Raw genomic sequence first — 15,460 nt, 5'->3', positions numbered from 1 at the left:
TTCATTGCAAATGGCAACATTTCATTCTTTTTGATGGCTGAGTAATATTCCATTATATATATGTGATATATATGTATGTGTGTATATAGGTTTTCTATGTGTGTGTGTATGTATATGTGTATATATGTTTTCTATGTGTGTGTGTATATGTATATGTGTATATACAAACACATATCTGTATCTATATCATATATATCTATCGATATCTATATAGATATCGATAGATAGATAGATAGATAGATAGACATCTATATCTATATATCTCCACATCTTCTTTAACCATTTATCTGTTGATGGACGACTGGCCTCTTCCTATATTTTGATTATTGTGGACATTGTTGCTATAAACATCAGGGGGCAGGTTTCCCTTTGAAACACTACATTTGTATTCTTTGGATAAATACCTAGTAGTACAATTGCTGGATCTTAGGGTAGGTCTATTTGTAACTTTTTGAGGAACCTCCATACTATTTTCCAGAGTGGGTCTATTAGTTCGCATTCCTACCAACAACATAAGAAGGTTTCCCCTTTCTCTGCATCCTCCCCAATATCCGTGTTTCTGAGTTGTTAATTTTAGCCATTCTGACTGGTATCAGGTGGTATCTCATTGTGGTTTTGATTTGTTAAAAACAAAATAATAATAACAAATAATTAAGAGTATTAATAATTAACTAATAATATTAATATTATAATTAATTACATATATTTAATTAATATTAATATTATCCAGTTGTCTATCAACAGATGAATGATTAAAGAAGATGTGGAGATATATAGATATAGATAGATATCTATCTATATATAGATAGATAGATATGATATAGATACAGATATGTGTGTATATACACATATACATATACACACATAGAAATTAATATTAATAATATTAATATTAATTAATAACAATCCAGTTAAGATACAGATATGTGTGTGTATATACACATATACATATACACACACATAGAAAACATATATATACACATACATATATGTATATAATTAATATTAATAATATTAATATTAATTAATAACAATCCAGTTAAGATACAGATATGTGTGTGTATATACACATATACATACACACACACACAGAAAACATATATATACACATACATATATATAATGGAATATCACTCAGCCATCAAAAAGAATGAAATGTTGCCATTTGCAATGAAGGTTGCAACACCCCTGATGTTGGATGATGTTGAGCATTTTTTCATGTGTCTCTTGGCCATCTGTCTGTCTTCTTTGGACAAATGTCTGTTCATGTCTTCTGCCCATTTCTTAACTGGATTATTTGCTTTTTTGGTGTTGGTTTAGTAAGTTCTTTATAGATTTTGGATACTAGCCCTTTATCTGATAAGACATTTGCAAATATCTTCTCCCATAGCTCCCATAACCTGCTTTTTAGTTTTGTTGATTATCTCCTTTGTTGTGCAAGAGTTTTTTATCTTGATGAAGTTCCAACCATTCATTTTTGGTTTTGTTTCCCTTGCCTTTGGAGATGTTATCTCACAAGAAGTCACTGTGGCCTAGGTCAAACAGGTTGCTACCTATGGTCTCTTCTAGGACTTTGATGGATTCCTGTCTCACATTTAGGTCTTTCATCCATTTTATTCTTGTGTATGGTATAAGAAATTGGTCCAGGTTTATTCTGCATGTGGCTGTCCAATTTTCCCAACACCATTTGTTGAAGAGACTGCCTTTTCTCCATTGGATATTCTTTCCCACTTTGTTGAAGATTAGTTGGCCATAGAGTTGAGGGTCCATTTCTGGGTTCTCTATTCTGTTCCATTGATCTATGTGTCTGTTTTTGTGCCAGTACCATTCTGTCTTAATGATTATAGCTTTGTAATGCAACTTGCAGTCATGCCTCCAGCTTTGGTTTGCTTTTTTCAACATTCCTTTGACTACTCATGGTCTTTTCCATACAAATTTTAGGATTCTTTGTTCTAGCTCTGTGAAAAATGTTGATAGTATTTTGACAGGGATAGCACTGAATGCATAGATTGCTTTGAGCAGCATAGACAATTTAACAATATTTATTCTTCCAATCCATGAGCATGGAATGTTTTTCCATTTCTTTGTGTCTCTCACAATCTTTCATAAGTGTTCTATAGTTTTCAGAGTAGAGATCCTTTTTTCCTTTGACTAGATTTATTCCTAAATATCTTATGGTTTTTGGTGCAGTTGTAAATGTAATCAATTCCTTGATTTCTCTTTCTTCTATCTCATTGTTAGTGCATAAAAATGCAACTGATTTCTGTGCATTGATTTTATATCCTGCCACTTTGTTGAATTCCTGTATGAGTTCTAGCAATTTTGGGGTGGAGCCTTTTGGGTTGTCCACATACAGTATCATGGCATCTACAAAGAATGAAAATTTGACTTCTTTTTTGCTGATTCTTATGCCTTTTCTTTTTGTTGTCTGATTTCTGAGACTAGGACTTCTAGCACTATGTTGAACAACAGTGGTGAGATTGGGAATTTCTGTCATGTTCCTGACCTCAAGAGAAAAGCTTTCAGTTTTTCCCCATTGAAAATGATATTCACTGTCAGCTTTTCATACATGACTTTTATAATATTAAGGTCTGTTCCCTTTATCTCTACACTAAGGAGAGTTTTTACCAAGAAAGATGCTCTATTTTGTCAAATGCTTTTCCTGCATCTATCGAGAGGATTGTATGCTTCTTGTCCTTTCTTTTATTAATATACAGTGATTAATTCACAGATGTTGAACCACACTTGCAGCCCAGGAATAAATCCCACTTGCCATGGTGAAGAATCCTCCCAGTATTCTGTTGGATCCTATTGGCTAGCATTTTGCTGGCATCATGTTCATCAGGGATATTGGGCTATAGTTCTCCTTTTTGGTGGGGTCCTTGTCTCATTTTGAGATCAAGTTACTGCTGGCCTCATAGAAACAGGAAGTTTTCCTTTCATTTCTATTTTTGAAACAATTTCAGAAGAACAGATATTAATTCCTCTTTAAATGTTTGGTAGAATTCCCCTGAGAAGCCATCTAGCCCTGGACTCTTTTTTGTTGGGAGATTTTTGATTACTGCTTCAATTTCCTTGCTGGTTCTAGGTCTGTTCAGGTTTTCTATTCCTTCCTTTTTCAATTTTGGGGGTTTACATGTTTCTACGAATTCATCCATTTCTTCCAGATTGCCTAATATGTTGGCATATAATTGTTAGTACATCTTACAATTGTTTGTACTTTTTTGGTGTTTGTTGTAATCTCTCCTCTTCCATTTATGATTTTATTTATTTGGATACTTTCTCTTTTGTTTTTGGTAAGTTTGGCCAGGAGTTTCCCAATCTTGTTAATTCTTCCAAGGAACCAGCTCTTAGTTTCATTGATTTTTTTCTTTTTAAAATTTATTTCTATTTCATTGATTTCTGCTCTAATCTTTAGCATTTCTCTTCTCCTCCTGGATTTAGGCTTTATTTGCTGTTCTTTTTCCAGCTCCTTTAGGTGTAATGTTAGGTTGTGTATTTGAGACTTTCCTTTTTCTTTCTTTCTTTTTTTTTTTCCATACAAAGACTAACAGACACATGAGAGAAATTTCAACATCTCTAGCCATCAGAAATATACAAATCAAAACCATAATGAGATACAACCTTACCCCAGTTAAAATTATCAAGACAGGAATTTCCGTTGGTGGGAATGAAAACTGCTACAGCCACTCTTTTTTTTTTTTTTTTTTTTTTTTTTTTAAGATTTTCTTTATTTGTGAGAGAGTGAGAGAGAGTAAGCAAGAGGGGTAGAGGGGGAGGGAGAAGGATGCTCCCCACTGAGCAGAGAGCCTAATATGGGCTCGATCCCAGGATCATGGAATTATGAACTGAATCGAGGGCAGACTCTTAAACTGACTGAGCCACCTGGCTACCCTGAGACTTCTTTGTTCCTTGAGAAAGTCCTGCATTGCTATATACTTCTCTCTTGGGACCACCTTTGCTTATCCCAAAGGTTCTGAGCTGTTGTGTTTTTTCATTTGTTTCCACGTCTTTTTAAAAATTCTTCTGTAACTTCCTGGTTGGCCCATTCACTCTTTACTAGGATGCTCTTTAACCTTCATGTATTTGTCATCCTTCCAATATTTTTTCTTGTAGTTGACTTCAAGTTTTAAAGCACTGTGGTCTGAAATGGTACAGTCTGAATCTTTTTTTTTTTTTTTCCAGTCGAGTCCTGATTTGTAATGTGATCTATACTGGATAATGTTCCATGTGCATTTTGTGGCTTCAGAATGAAATGCTCTGAATATATCTGTGAAGTCCATTTGGTCCAGTGTGTCATTCAAAGCCCTTGTTTCTTATTGATTTTCTATTTGGATAATCTTTCCATTGCTATGAATGGGGTGTTAAAGTCCCCTACTATTTTGTATTATTGTCAATGAGTTTCTTTAATTTTCTTATTAATTGGTTTATATAATTGGCTGTTCCTAAGTTAGGGGCATAAATATTTAGGTTGTTAGATCTTCTTGTTGGATAGATGCTTTTATTATGATATAGTGTCCTCCTTCATCTCTTCTTAAGTCTTTGGTTTAAAAATCTAGTTTTTCTTGGGCACCTGGGTGGCTTAGTGGGTTAAAAATTTCTCTTCAGCTCAGGTCATGATCCCAAGGTCCTGGAACTGAGTCCAGCCTCAGGCTCCCTAGTTACCAAGGAGTCTGTTTCTCCCTCTGCTTGCCACTCTCCCTGCTTGTGTGTACTCTCTCTCTCTGTCAAATAAATAAATAAAATCTTCAAAAAAAATAAAATAAGATAAATAAAATCTTGTTTTCTGATATAAGGATGGCTACTTCGAATTTCTTTTGATGTCCACTGGCATGAAAAAATGGTTTTCCACCCCCTCACTTTCAATCTGGAGGTGTCTTTGCATCTAAATGAGTCTCTTGTAAGCAGCATATTGATGGGTCTTGTCTTATACCCTATTGTCTTTTGAAAGGCACATTTAGTAATTTACATTCAGAATAATTTTGAAAGATACAAAGTTAGTGCCATTGTATTGTCATTGTTCCTATAGATTGTCTCTGTTCCTTTCTGGTCTTTGTTATTTTGGGACTCTCTGTCTACTCAAAAGATCCCCTTTAATATTCAGTTCTACTTCTTCCTTACCCATTTGGGTGCCTTTTATTAATTTTTCTTGTCAGATTGCTGCAACTGGGATTTTCAGTACTGTTTTGCATAAAAATACTGAGAACAACCTTGTCTTGTTCCTGATCTTGGAGGAAAAGCTCCCAGTTTTTCACTATTGAGGAGAATGTCAGTTGTGGGTTTTTATATACGACCTTTGTTATGTTGAAGTATCTTCTCTCTAAACCCACTTTGTTGAAAGTTTTTATCATGAATGGTTGTTGTATTTTGTCAGATGCTTTCTCTGCACCTGTTGGGATGACCAAATAGTTTTTTTTATCCTTCCTCTTTTTAATGTGATGTATCACACTGATTGATTTGCAAATATTGAACCATCCTTACATCCCTGGAAGAAATTCCACTTCATCTTGGTGAATGATTTTGTTAAGGTATTGCTGAATTTGGTTACTAATATTTTGTTGAGAATTTATGCATCAATGTTCATCAGAGATACTGGCCTATAATTTTCTTTTTTGTAGTGTTTGTCTGGTTTTGGTATCAGAATAATGCTGGTTTCACAAAATGCACTTAGAAGTTTTCCTTCCTCTTCTATTCTTTGAAGTAGTTTCAGAAGAATAGGCATTTTTTTGATTTTTAATTTTTTTTCGCTACTAGGTCATTATTTATTGGGTTTTTTGAAGTTTTAGGTATGATAAGTGTGGAATGCAAAACAAATATGGTCCCCACCCTTCCCTTTCTAGCATTTGCAAAGAATCAAGAGGCTGATTGAACAATTCTTTACATTTCTATACTACCTTTGCAGAAAGCCTTGTTGTGTATTATCAAAACTACCCTCACACCCTTACTAAAATGCTCTACCTTTCAAAAACTGTCAATAAAAATTTAACCCTGTTAATAATATAATTTCTTTAAATTTTTTGTAACTAGACTGAAATTTCAGCTCTATAATTTTCTACATGTCTTCAAAAGTCTTCAAGTAGGAAAGAAGGTTTCATCCTCTGTAGGAATAGAGAAGAATTCCTTTGACCCCCAGGCCAGTTATCTTGAAAATTACACCAGCTTCAGACTGCTGCAGAATACCCTTTGTGTCCATTCAACCCTGGACACAGGTCACAAACATTTCAGAGTAGTCCTTCCCTTTGAAGCAACATGAAGTTGTTTTATCAACAGGCAACGTCACAGTCTGGAGTCTTTTCCTTGTCTTAGGAACTAAAAAAGTCACTCTTCTTCCTTTGAGAACTCCCCCTCACCATCAATACACATTCCATCTGGAAATTATTCTTCTTTCTCCAACTTGTAAACACTTGTGGAGTTGGAGATCTTTCCGGTTGCAAGTCATAATCAAAGGCATCCACAGAATAGGATAGGCTGTCAATGCAATAGATTTTGTAGTCTAGGGATCAATCCAAACCACTGTAAATGTGTACCTGATCAAAACTCTTTTCCATGTGGTGGTCAGGAAAAGAGAATACAGGGACACCTGGCGCCACTCCAGAACTACTGAGGCCATTTCCTCAGCTATGGTGCCAGCAAAATATCTCCCAGAGGGTTCCACGTTCCCATTATGGAACTGATTGTTTTTCTTGTCTTTATCTACTGTAGCCAGGACAACTGTTGACTGAACTTCTCAGTTTAAAGGACAGAACTTTGTTCCAATGGTGGCAACATAGCCTCCTGCCAGGTGAAGTGTCACAGAGATAACACAGATATCCATGGTCACTTACTCCACCCCTGTGTAATTCCTACTTACTGCTTCCTGAGCAATTCCCACTGGTAAACCATTTTTTGCAGGAAGATCTACAAAGAGCAGAGCTTTGGATACCTCCTCCTACTGGAGACTTGGGGCACTGGCAGTTCTTTGGAAAAACACACTCAATCTTAATGAAGACATTGTCATGGGGGAGATCTTGGTGCTAGTGACCCTCAGAGAGCTGATTTGGTATTAACTCCTTTCTTTTTCTTTCCTGCCTTCCTTCATTCTTCCCTCACTCCCTCTCTCTCTCTTTCTTTCTTGGAAGAGAGAGGGTGAGTGGCAGGGGAGAGGGGCAGACGGAGAGGGAGAGAGAGAATCCCAAGCAGGCTCCTTAACTGGCATATAGCCTATTGCTGGGGCTCAGTCTCATGACCCTGAGATCATGACCTGAGGTGAAATTAAAAGTTAGATGCTTAACCAACTAAGCCACCCAGGTCTTAGGTATTAACTCTTTTTTAAATGTCTGGTTTACCTTCACCTGTGAAGCCATCTAGTCCAGGACTTTTGATTGTTGATAGTTTTTTGATTACCAATTCAGTTTTATTACTAGTAATAGGTCTGTCCTAATTTCCTATTTCTTCCTGATTTCATTCTGGAAGATCATATATTTCTAGGAAATTATCCATTTCTCCTGGGTTAAATTATTAGGTCATTAATACCTCTGGCCTCTAATATCTTGCCACTTGAAATGTGAACTATGGACTATCAGTGACCCAGAAGATTGTTATAAATGCAGTCTCAGGCCCAACCCAGGCCAGTTTAATCAGAATATTTTTTTTAAGTTTTTTTTTTCTTTTTTTTCCTTTTAGATAGAGAGAGATCTCAAGTAGGCAGAGAGGCAGGCAGAGAAAGAGGGGGAGGCAGGCTCCCTGCCAAGCAGAGAGCCCAATGTGGGGCTCGATCCCAGGACCCTGAGATCATGACCTGAGCTGAAGGCAGAGGCTTAACCCACTGAGCCACCCAGGTGCCCCAATCAGAATATTTTTTAATAAGATATTCGAGTGACTTGTACACACACTAAAGTTTGAGAACACTGTTTTAACATCAATATAAATTTAAATATGTGTGTAATCTGTGCCTATATATATATATATGTATTTTCATATTAATTTACATTTTCCCCTCTTTCAGGACTTTATATGACTTTATTCACCATGGTAAAAACAGGTGAGTTCAATAAAATAACCTAATTGTAGAAATTCTCTGTTCTTGTACAAATGTGCAGTTATTCCCCAAAGGTCATCTTCTAAGCATATATGACTATGAATAATTTTTACAGATGTATCTTTTTTATTGAGGTAAATTTTGATTATTGTTATATCAAAAATGTTATGAAGCAGCACTGAATTTTTTCTTTTAAAGAAACTTTGTACAAATACTATATTCTTATAACCAGTATAATTAACTCATTTTCCCCCTTTAACTTAAATTTGAAATTTTATTAGTTATATTCATAGTCTTATTTTTTGCTTTGTTTTGTATTTTGTGTATTTATGGCAACAAGTATTTAAGTGACTTGCGACTGGTGTGACCATCCCAGAAAATGGAATTTTCAGTTCGAAACCAAGAAAATCCTGGGCAAAGCAAGTCATTTTCTCTATGATAAAGCTTACTAGGACTGATCAAAATTTTAAGAAGTATTTCCAATAAGTAATTTTTTATTTGGAATAATATTAACATGTTGATTCAATACTGATTTTTAAAAACCACAGAAGGTTTGAGTAGAGCATTATGACATTTTCATAAAAGAGTAAGTTTTAAAACACCTGCTTCATTTCTTTTTACAGACAATTTTTAAAGCAATCAAAAAAAAGTCTGCTCTCAGGATGCCTGGGTGGCTCAGTTGGTTAAAAAAAAAAACAACTGCCTTTGGCTCAGGTCATGATCCCAGAGTCCTGGGATTGAATCCCACGTCGGGCTGCCAGTTCCATGGGGAATCTGCTTCTCCCTCTGACCTCCCCTCTCATGCTCTCTCTCACTCTCTCTCAAATAAATAAATAAAATCTTAAAAAAAAAAAGTCTGCTTTCATGTATGTCAGTCACAAGTACCTATTTGACGGAAAACTCACCTTCTCTAATGTACCACAATAATAATTGTCCTGATATTACTTAAAGACAAACCTTGAAAATATGATACAATTTTGAAAAGTTTTCTTTTCTCTGCTGATATTGCATAGTTATTTTAACTAGTAAACTAATAAACTAAAGTGGTCAATAAAGTAGATTGCCATTGACCTTTTCCCTTTGTGTCTCTATGAGTATCTAAAGATTGACAACAGTCTCTTAGAAGTAAAAATGTATTTCTTTTCAGATACCCATTGTCATTTTAAAAATAAAAGGAACAGGGACTGTTCCTTTGGACCCTAGAACTAGTATAGGCAAGAATCAAACTGAGAGGATTATTTAGTTTTATAGAGAGACCACTTATTATAAAAAGAAAGAATGACTCAGAGGGGATAAGAACCCAGATGGCAGAACCAAGAGTCATGGAGAATAACTAACAGGGAGCAGAACTGAGCCCCGTTCACAGAACAGGCAACATGTACCTGGCTGGAATTCAGTATTTCTATGGACTGATGACTTTTCCATCTTTTTTAAATGGAATTTTCTACTGTGGTTAATCTATGCTTGTGTGATCATTATATAATAGATATGTGGGTGGCAGATAACCTGTCTCTTTAGTTCACAGGACTTCTGACCAAGAGGAATGGTACTTAAGTGTTTTGTTTAAGATATCTTACCTAAGGAGACTCAAATGTATCTAGACCTAATTTAGAAGATAAACTTCAGCCTGAGACTAATGTTAAATGGGATGCAACTTTTGAGGGATTTCGGGAAGAGCTGAGTATTTTTTGCCTGTGGGAAGGATGTGAATTGTTGGATTAGAGGGTGGACTGTGGAAGACTGTATTTTATAAAGATAGCCATAGCTATATCCCTAACCTCACATGTTCACCGAGAATCTTGCCACTCCCCCATCATGAAGTAGAGTCTAATTTCGCTCCCAAAGAATCTGGATAGATTTGAGGCTCACTTATAACCAACAGAATGTGATGGAATTGATGCTGTATGACTTCTGAGGTTAAGTCAGAAAGGCATACTACCTCCCCCTTGCATCTGGAACATTAGCAATTGAACCCTGCGTCACCATGTAAGTAGTCCAATTGCCCTGAGACCAATATGCCTTGAGGAAACTCAAGTTAGCCTATGCAGGGAGACTTCATGGGGAAGCACAGGGACTACCTAAAAGAGAGAGAGATATGGCCAGTTTCTAGCTTCTCCAGCCCCACACTGTTTTAGTTCCATTTACCGTCTGACTACAACTACATAAGAGCTCTGAAATAATTCCAACCAGAGGAGGAAGCCTGTCCTGAAACTATAATATAATAATTCCTGCAGTTTTAATCTATTTAGTTTTGCTGTGGTTTGCTATACAGCAATGGTAACTGAAATACTTCTAAATTAAAAGATTTTAAGTATAATTTCATTTTTTTAAAAGATTTATTTATTTATTTTAGAGAGAGAATGTGTGAGCAGGGGAAGGGGCTGAGAGAGAGAGAATCTCAAGCAGGCTCCACACCCAATGGGAGGCTGATGCTCTGCTCAATTTCATGACCTGAGATCATGACCTCAGCCGAAATCAAGAGTCGGATGCCAACCAACTGAGCCACCCAAGCACCACTCACTTTTTTTTTTAAATAAGAGAACACATTTGTAGATTCTGGACCTCCATTAGGCAGCTTTATTTGAACTTGTACATAAGAGTCAAAAAAATTAAGTGTCTGCCCTCAGGAGCTCTAAATTTCAGGTCAAAATAGTTTTGAATCCTCTTTTTTATTATTATCATTTTTACCATGGCCACAGAAAGTTACTTAATCTTTTTATTTTCCTATCTACTAATTGTTGATAACACCTATAAGAGAGAATTAGCATACAGATTAAGTTAAATGAGTTAATACATGGGAAAGACCCCTACATGGTGTCTGACACATAAATACCTGACTCTACTTGGTGAAAATCCATTAGGATAGCTTTAAGAAAAAGACACATGTCATCAAGATGGTATATGCAAGGTAGGGAGATGGATAGAAGCAATGACATTTCATCAGTGAGCTGCCATATTATCTTATCTCTTTCTTGAAAATATCATAAATTTCTTCCCTTTACTCTGCCAGCAACAAGCTTAAAGATACTATTTTATCTCTCCATTAAGCAAAACTTCTTGGACTTTGAACTCCCTTTAAGTAAGGACTAAGACCTTTATGTCTGTATCCCAGTGCCTAACAGTAACTAAAGCAAAAGAAGTGCTCCATAAATCCTGACGGAATAAAGGAAAAAAACTAGTTCTATAACTAGCAACTTCTTCCTAAATATATTCAGATACTGCCAGCATTGCGGTAATCTGAAAGAAAAGGTCTGTTTCTCTAGATCTACTTAAACTCTCAAGAATGCTGAAATGCAGGATCAAGTTTATATAAATTAATAACAATTATAATTAGCAAGAGTATTATATATTTTTAAAGTATAATACAAATATGATATAATAAAACTATTGATAGGCAGGATAACATGGTGGTTAAGAGTATAAACCCTGAGTCAGAATGTATGGAAGCAAATCCCTGTTCTGCTCTCTTCTAGCCATATAAATGTAGGAAAGTCAATTAAAGGTTCTGTGCTTTAGTTCCCCATCTGTAAATCATAGGTGACAATAGTGATTAAATAGTTAATATATGCAAAATATGTAGAACATTTCTTCGTAATAGTAGTGATTATCTTACCTATAAAAATTTAATAGAAAATGACAACTTTTATTGCTAAAATGAAGGAAACTGTTTTAACCACTCTAAAATTACTCAGAATTTAAAAATGAATCTTGTTGAATGAAGAAAATTGCTACATAAGGCCTTAAAAGTGCTTATATAAGTATACCTAGAGGCTTCCACACATTACAATAAATTTAGAATCTCATGCCTTAAATTTGTCAAAATGAAGTAAAAATAGAAGCAGAAGAATAAATACTATGCTGTGAATGTTAATGTCTACTTGGGATAATTTAGTGACAATAAATCTAAGCAGACCCACTAGGTTATGCCAAGACATTTTCCTAACTAAATCTCATTTGGTTGACTTGTTCTGTTTAATTAGTGAATATTATAATTATGTGTTCTGAAAGTTGTGTGAATTTAATAACATCAAGTAGCACTAAAACAAAGTAGAGCAAAATACCAAGACAGAATTTCTTTTGAGGACTTGCCTTCTTGTAAAGAATACAATTAACTCCCTAGAGTAATCCTTATTTGCCTACATAATGAATGCTGTGAGAGAGTAAGGCACATCCCACATTTCTTCTCATCAATACCTATACAGCTTAGTCTGATTTAGTTGAACATTTTCAATAATTACAAGCACAGATTCTACCTTAGATTCTCCTGTGATAGAAAATTTATTAATGTAGCCGAAGTAGATATAATGTTGCATGTCTGACCCCTTTTAACTTCTTGGTTGCCTAAATATTCAGTCAGGGCTTATACCAGTTATATATGTATGGAGGCCTAAATGTTGTAAAAGTAAGCAGATATAAATTACAAATGGTGCTTTCTTTTACTCTTTTAGGCTTATGTCTGGAGACATTTTGTTAGGATTAAAAAATAGCTTTTTTCTTTCTTTTAATTTTTCTTTTTTTGTAATTAGACTGCTAGTGATTGTTTAACCTTGTCCTTTTTGGAAATGTGTTCAAGAAATATTTAGGAAATAGTATCACAACCCATGATAGTTTTTCATTAATAAAGAAGGTTGAAGGGATTCAGTTATAAAAATAGGCAGTGGGAAATATAATTGCACTTTCCAACATCTGTGGGAACAACAGAATTTTTGCTAGATATAGAAGAAAGTTTTGAATGAGCTTAAAATAAGGTTTGACTAATTTTTAATGTATTTTATTAGTACATTGACTAGAAAAAACTACATTTGGTCACATTTTTTTTTAATTTTTTATTTTTTATAAACATATGTTTTTATCCCCAGGGGTACAGGTCTGTGAATCACCAGGTTTACACACTTCACAGTACTCACCAAAGCACATACCCTCCCCAATGTCCATAATCCCACCCCCTTCTCCCAAACCCCCTCCCCCCAGCAACCCTCAGTTTGTTTTGTGAGATTAAGAGTCACTTATGGTTTGTCTCCCTCCCAATCCCATCTTGTTTAAAAATTCACACCTAAATTTACTTTGGCTTACTTATAATTTTTTTGGATTAGTTCTTGTTGATTAATTGCTTTACCTCTTTCCTTCATCCTACTCTTTAATAAATATTTATTAGGCAACAATTTATTTACTGACACTGTACTAGATGCCAGAGATTACAGTGGAAAGGCATAATCTCTGTAATCATGAAGCTTATGCTACAACACAAACAAAACAAATAAATAAATATATATATAAAGACACTTATGGTGGGCCCCCAGTCCAAAAACTGGTGTGTTCTCAAGAAGAGGAAAAGGCACAGAAACATGGGAAAGGCCTTGAGGAGATGAGGTCAGAGACTGGAGTCATGCTGCCACAAGCCAAATAACACATGGAAGTAGCAGAGGAAAGAGAAATTCTTCCTCAGAGCCTTCAGAGGTAGCATGAGCTTGCTGACAGCTTGATTTCAAACCTCTGGTATTCAGAACCATAAGAAAATAAAGTTCTATTGTATTAATTCACCCTGTTTATGATGCTGTTTTGCAGCAGCCCTGGGAAACTAACACAGACACGTTGACTTTGAAGTATCTGTGGAACATCTAAGTGCAGGGGTCACGAAGAAAGATGAATTTAGAAGTTTGGAACTCAAGTTTGGGCTGGAGATAAAACTATAAGGAACATCAGCATATGATTGAGCAATAAAGCCAGGGAGTGGTGGAGATCCAGAGGCAGTCTGAAAGAGTAAGGGAAGAGAAACTAGTCTAGAACCCTGTAGAAGAGTATTGTATGAGTGGGTGGAGATAGAGGTACTCACAAAGGGAGACCAAGATGGAGACTAGAGACTAGAGCAGTAAAAGGAAGACCAGGAGAGTGTGGTATCACAGAGCCACATGTAGACAGTGTTTCACAAACCAAGTGAAGCAGATGGGTCAAGTAAGATAAAAGGCTTTGTCCATTATATTTAAGAAGAGGTAATCCTGTAGCACCTAACAGATTTCAGTGCAAAAGTGGAGTAGTATTTGAAGAGTCACTGAGAGATGAGAAAGTGAGTCCAGGAAGTATAAACAACTCTTTCTGAGAGGTCAAATGTGAAAGGGAGGAAACGTTCTGTACCTAGATGAAGACACAGAATGAAGGCAAGGCTTTTCATGTGACCCAATCATCAGTAATTGAGTTTACTCACAGATGCTTGCACTTTTATCTAATGAGGCACCTTAATATTTAGACAGTGATGATAAAACAAATCAAATGGTGCCTTATCATTGACCATAAAACTGCTCACAAAGTTATAGCATAACAACTAGAACCTGATTTATAAATACAAGTAAATGAGAATCTGTTGTTGGTAGAAGTTTTCTGCATAATTTATAAAGAGGGAAATTGTAGGCAGGATAATGTTTTGAAATGCAAAACATCTGACTCATAGTAGAGATGAAGAGCACTGAATGACCCATGAGAGAAACTTATCTTATTGTTCATACAGAGCAGAGAAAATTCAAAACTGATAAGGCATCAGGCATCACATAGCAAAACGACTTTAATGAGGGTGAGTCATGATGCCACCCAGGGATATGAATCAGGTGCCCACATGCCCAATCTTCTTCATAATTATAGTTTTCCCCCTTTTAAATTAAAACTAAAGCCAGGTAACAACTAATGTCTCTGTAGAACAAATTTAGCCAAATGGAAATATACAATGGTCTAGGAAGTAAATCAAAGTTTCACAGGGATGCAGTTTTCCAGCAAAGAAAGGAAAAGAACCATTACTTTAAGTGTAATGTCATGCCTGATGGCCCCAAAGGACTTTTAAATGCTTTTATTGTGTCCTCCATTTCAGTTGATTTGGGTACCTTCCCACAATAGAATAATTCCAATAGCTTTTTCTCAACACTGAAGTCTTAGATATTGCACCTAAGGTTCCTATGTTTTCCCACTCAAGCCAGGAGAGTGAGGAACATCCCTGTCTCCCCCTGACATTTTGTTCTTTGGCTTCCATAGTCAATCATAAGTCCTGTAAATTCTATGTCTTAAACATCTCTCAATTTTCTTCTTCCCCAGAGCTATGACACAGCTATGCCAAGTCCCACTTATCTTGCCTTGCCCCCTCTAAAAGAAGTCTCAGCAAAGCTAGAATGAGCAAGGAAAAATGCAAATAAGGTATCATTCTGCTGCTTATAACCTTGGGTGGTTTCCCACTATGGCCACAGCAAACCTGTATGGGCCTTTGTGATGAATTTTAAAAAGAAAAAAAAAAAAGTAACCATTCCCTCTCTGGGATAAGCAGTGTCATATTTTAAACCTAATTTTCTCCTCTGGTCAGGCTTTTTATGCAGTGTAGAAATTACAACACCCTCTACCCTTAGAATAAAATCTACAACCTTATCTCTGTCAATTTTTGTAGAGTCACCTCTTGCCATTCTTTTA

The 15,460-nt window shown here is 35.7% G+C and overlaps 1 protein-coding gene and 1 pseudogene across 17 annotated transcripts in view; both read right to left on the bottom strand.

The window, feature by feature from the left end:
- Positions 1–15,460, bottom strand: part of ANKS1B (ankyrin repeat and sterile alpha motif domain containing 1B) — a 1,111,154-nt gene that overhangs the window by 575,810 nt on the left and 519,884 nt on the right. The gene's annotated exons all lie outside the window — the stretch shown is intronic.
- LOC116592966 lies at positions 5,856–7,088 on the bottom strand (annotated as a pseudogene).

The sequence above is a fragment of the Mustela erminea genome, chromosome 6 (genome assembly GCF_009829155.1).
Source record: "Mustela erminea isolate mMusErm1 chromosome 6, mMusErm1.Pri, whole genome shotgun sequence".
NCBI lineage: Eukaryota > Metazoa > Chordata > Mammalia > Carnivora > Mustelidae > Mustela > Mustela erminea.
The sequence above is the reverse complement of the archived record's forward strand: the minus strand, read 5'-3'. Positions and strand labels throughout refer to the sequence as shown.